At 32.2% G+C, this 4,898-nt stretch overlaps 1 protein-coding gene across 3 annotated transcripts in view; it reads right to left on the bottom strand.

The window, feature by feature from the left end:
- LOC135205634 (techylectin-5A-like) overlaps positions 1-4,146 on the bottom strand; it is a 21,829-nt gene extending 17,683 nt beyond the window's left edge. The window contains exon 1 of one of the 3 annotated variants that reach the window (XM_064236444.1): positions 3,997-4,146. The gene's annotated coding sequence lies outside the window, so the exon portion shown is untranslated. The remainder of the gene's footprint in view (positions 1-3,996) is intronic. The other 2 variants (XM_064236460.1, XM_064236452.1) reach the window with 2 other exon arrangements.
- Between the last annotated feature and the right edge of the window lie 752 nt (positions 4,147-4,898).

Raw genomic sequence — 4,898 nt, 5'->3', positions numbered from 1 at the left:
AAAGATCTGGTTATTCCCAGACCCGACAAAGGGAAGGGAACTGTTTTATTAGATGCAACCGATTATAAAGAAAAAATTTTGACTATCTTAAGAGACCAAGGTAAGTTCACTGAAATTGGAGCATCCGATTTTTACAATATCACAGTGACTGAGGACAAAATAAAGAGATTTTCCTGTCTTCTAAAGAAAGAGAAAATGATAGATGATAACACATACCAGGACTTGTTTGTCACCGGATCATCCTTTGGAGTTTTATATGGTCTCCCAAAAATACAGAAGCCTAATACACCAATGAGACCAATTTTGGCATCATATAATACACCTAATTATAAGCTAGCTAAATATTTTGTACCTTTTTTAGAACAGCTGACCAAAAATTATTTTACTTTCAGTAACTCTTACTCTTTTAAGGATAAAGTTTTATTACAGGACGCTGATTTAAAAATGGCCAGTTTAGACGTTGAATCTCTATTTACTAATGTCCCTGTGGAAGAAACTATCGATATTATCTTAAACAAACTTTTTCCTGAGCCAGATTCTCTTTTTAACATTTTCAATCGTTCGGTTTTTAAAACTCTTTTAGAACTAGCAGTGCGGGACACTGCCTTTGTTTTTGACGGCAAACTTTATAAGCAAACAGACAGTGTAGCCATGGGCTCTCCCTTGGGTCCCACATTTGCCAACATCTTCATATGCTCGCTGGAAGAACGTATGTTAGATGACTGCCCACTCAGGTTCCATCCACTCTTTTATGGTAGATATATTGATGACACCTTCGCCTTATTCAAAAGTGACTGTGATATTGACTCCTTTTTTGCATATGTTAATACTAAACATAGTAAAATTAATTTTACCGTGGAAAAAGAGGTGAACAATCCATTACCTTTCTTAGACGTTCTTGTCACTAGGCATAATGGCTCTTTTAATACATTTGTTTTGAGAAAGAAAACTTTTACTGGTCTAGGATCCAATTACTATAGTTCTTGTTTTTATGATTTTAAACTAAACTCTATTTTTACTCTCCTCCACAGGGCGTTTTTTATTACATCGAACTGGCAATCCTTCCATCAAGAAATTAGTTTCCTTTCTGGATATTTTATGAATAATTGCTTCCCACAGACTTTGTTTTATATAAAGCTCCGTTTGTTTCTTAACAAACAATTCGCTAATGTCGCCAAACCATGTACAGTACCAAAATTAGCTTTCCCGTTTTTACAATATGACTCCTTTCGGAAAAAGTTTGCACAAATTGTTCACAAACATTATGGTGCCCTTAATCTGAAATTAATTCCAATAAACCCACTAACAACCGGTTCCTTTTTCAGATATAAAGATCGATTGGACCCTCTCTTGACCTCCAACGTGGTCTGTAAGTATACTTGTCCTAAGTGTAACTCTGGGACATATGTCGGATCCACGAGGAGGTTACTGCGGTTCAGAATCGACTCTCATCGGGGTTTAAGTTTCCGTACTGGCTGTAGGCTCTCCAATCCCGAACATTCCAATATAAGAAACCATTCAAAAAATGTATATATTAGAGAAAGAAGCCATTTCCAAAATCATAGGCCAAACAAGCAATGCATATGAACTGCCTATCCTAGAGTCATTATCTATTAATCAACTGGTTCCCCATTTAAATACCCAGACCTCTTCCACACAACGGTACCTGAGCTAACTTTTACTTATGTATTGTCATTCTGTCTCTTGCCTTCTCTGCATAAGGTTGGTAGCGGTCTTTGGTCTTTTTTTTTTTTTTTTTTTTTTTTGTTTCTGTGTTTTTTTTAAAATGTGTTTTAATTTATAAATGTTGAATTTTAGAGTCATTTCACAAGTAATTTTCAAGTAATTTTCAAGTAATTTTACTTATTGTCTAACAGATTCCCTGAAGATATAATAATGATATTACGAAACATAGGAAATAAAGAATTGAATTGAATTGCAACGTTTCCAATGGTCCACCTTCACGCTGATGTGTGTAATATATATATATATGATTATATTATATATATATATTATTATATATATTATACTAATATATATATATATAATATATATGATATATGGGAGGGGGTATATATATATATATATATATATAAATATATATATATATATATATTATGTATATATATATATATATATATATATATATATATATATATATATATATATATATATATATATATATACACATCAGAGTGAAGGTGGACCATATATATATATATATATATATATATATATAATATATATATATATATATATATATAATATACTATATACGTATATAAATATATAAATATATATATATATATATATATATATATATATAATATATATATATATATATATATATATATATTATCTAAATGGTAAAACCACAACTGAAATTTTAGAAGAAAACATCGATATTGGCCCTGTTTTGAGTATTTTTAAAGGTTTGTAGTTTTTATAAAGATAACTTGTGATTTTATCTAATTTTTTTATCTATTTATAGCATTAGAAATAACATCTCTGTATTTTACCGTTTTAAACATTGATCTTTGGGGTGACTATTTCAAACCCGTTAATTTCCATTAAACTCATTATTATTTATTTATATAATTTCCATTTCCGTTTATTGTTATCATAACGCTGAATGACCCTGTGGGTCCCAGCGCTTGGCTTTATGCCTAAGTCACATATTCCAATATTCCAATTTATTCTTTTCATCATGCACATACGTCCATATATTTGATAAGTTTTCTAAAACGTTCACTGAATCAATACTGATGAAATAGTAAAAAATATTACGTTTATGACAATACAAACATTCACAAGGAACGAACTTGAAAAGGCACTGACTAGCACCATAAGCATCAGTGGGATTGTTTCTAGTATGTGGAAAAATATTGTTCTAATTGAATTAAAAGTTATAATTTATTAACTAATAGTTATCAGTCAACCGGTAGAAATTTCTTATAAAAATGTGGTCACTGCATGCCTTCGATTAAAAAATGAATCGCAATTACCATTGTCTGAGGGAGGAAACTACTGCGGTGAGCAATATTAAGTGACAAATTTAGATCAACGGAAACTTCTTGTATCTTGATAGATCGATTTTACAGCAATAGTAAAACTATACCTGTATCATGTGGAATTTTTGTCATCGTTCTAGATGACTTACTGTGCTTATTTCATATGCAATGCTTAAGAAATATTACGAAAAGGAAAGGCTTGAGTTGAAGTAACGCAGTGTATTGCCCAACATTTGGTTGTTAATTGAAGAATTATTGAGGGCATTATGTCTGAACATGTAGAGGAATATCAAACTTATTAGAATTATAACGGAAGATATTAAGTGAAATGCATACATACTTCTAAGAGTTAAATGAACTTTAGAATGATCAACACCAACGCTTAGAGCCTTGTCCGGTTGACCAGGTGATTGGGGATAGCAATGATAAACGACACCGTGAGAGAGTTTGGAAGTGTTGCTAAGAGGAGGAAGTTGATAGTGAAAGTAAGCAAGAGTAAGGTTATGATGGTAAATGGAGAATAAGTTGATAGTGAATGTAAGCAAGAGTAAGGTTATGATGGTAAATGGAAACCGGGAAGATGATACCATGCAAAATTATATGAATGGGTTAAGAATGGAAGCCGTTGAGTCATTACGAAATTTGAGGGCAACTATTCTAGATGAGAGAAGATGAGGGTCGCAAACAGGCAAAGAAAGGAGGGTAGTAGCGTAATTGCGAAAGACTGGGAGGTAAATTGGAAAGGCTGAGGAGAATGAAGTTGGAATGTATGAACGGGCTTTTGCATCTAACTATTCCCACGAAGAACACTATGGATTTGAAGTTAAAGTTGAAATACTGTGTACCCAGGGTGTTTGATGTTCTGATGATCATATAGTCCTCATTCACCAATTTTTTGTCTAACGCAACCCTGCTCTATACAAGTCCGTCTTGAATAGAAAACTTGTTATTTGCTTCTTATGAATAACAATAAAGATATACATACGTCCAGTTTTCAACTAAGTTTCAGATGATCAAAACGGGTGGTGCAGAACTCCGGCCGAAAACAGAATCGTACTGAGAGGCTGCGCCTCAGGATGCTCTTTATATGCCCTAAAAGATCGACAATATTGTTCTTTCAGATCTAAACCGTGAAACCCCCATACTGATGGCTGAATTTGCTCTATCATGCCTTGTTATATAAAAACTGGCATTCGCTTCCCATTAAGAACATCTCTTTAATTTGTTATGTTTAGACTATAATATTTCTAAGCACTTTATTCTAAGTACGAGTAAATAGTCTATCAGATTACAATCAGGAAACGGACAGCGTTTCTTTCATGATGATAAGCAACCTGATGTCGACGTTACGATGAATTCCTCTGGAACTATTTAACTGTTTTATCTTTATCTTTGTTTAACTTTTTAATCGATATTACTGGGTAAATGGGGCGTTAGTTTGTTGCTTTGTTGTTTTTCTAACGCAATGTTTATCATTAAACCCTTTTATCTATAATGATATCCACTTTTGTAGCTTAATTGGTAGCCTTTGTATACCAAGATGGTTATATACGACAGTTATAACTATAATATAATGTTTTGTACACAGAGTTGATGTAGACAGAATGCATATATTTCTTTAGGTAGATCATTGCAGTAAATAACTGTGCGATTGCATTTCTTAGTGTAATATCTATAAACATGGAATAGTGAAAGCTTCAGAGTCTGAATTTTCCTTACCTGTTTAAAATAGAAGAAAAAAGTATTCATGAGAGCGGTCCTTCTTAGAGGGAATATCACGCAACGTCTTTACAAACATTAAGCCACAAATATCGTTTAATATTCATTTCCTCACAGAACCACCCTGAGTATATATATATATATATATATATATATATATATATATAT

This window comes from Macrobrachium nipponense, chromosome 11 (assembly GCF_015104395.2).
Source record: "Macrobrachium nipponense isolate FS-2020 chromosome 11, ASM1510439v2, whole genome shotgun sequence".
NCBI classification, from domain to species: domain Eukaryota; kingdom Metazoa; phylum Arthropoda; class Malacostraca; order Decapoda; family Palaemonidae; genus Macrobrachium; species Macrobrachium nipponense.
Note: the sequence above shows the minus strand (reverse complement) of the source record. Positions and strands in the feature narration are given on the sequence as shown.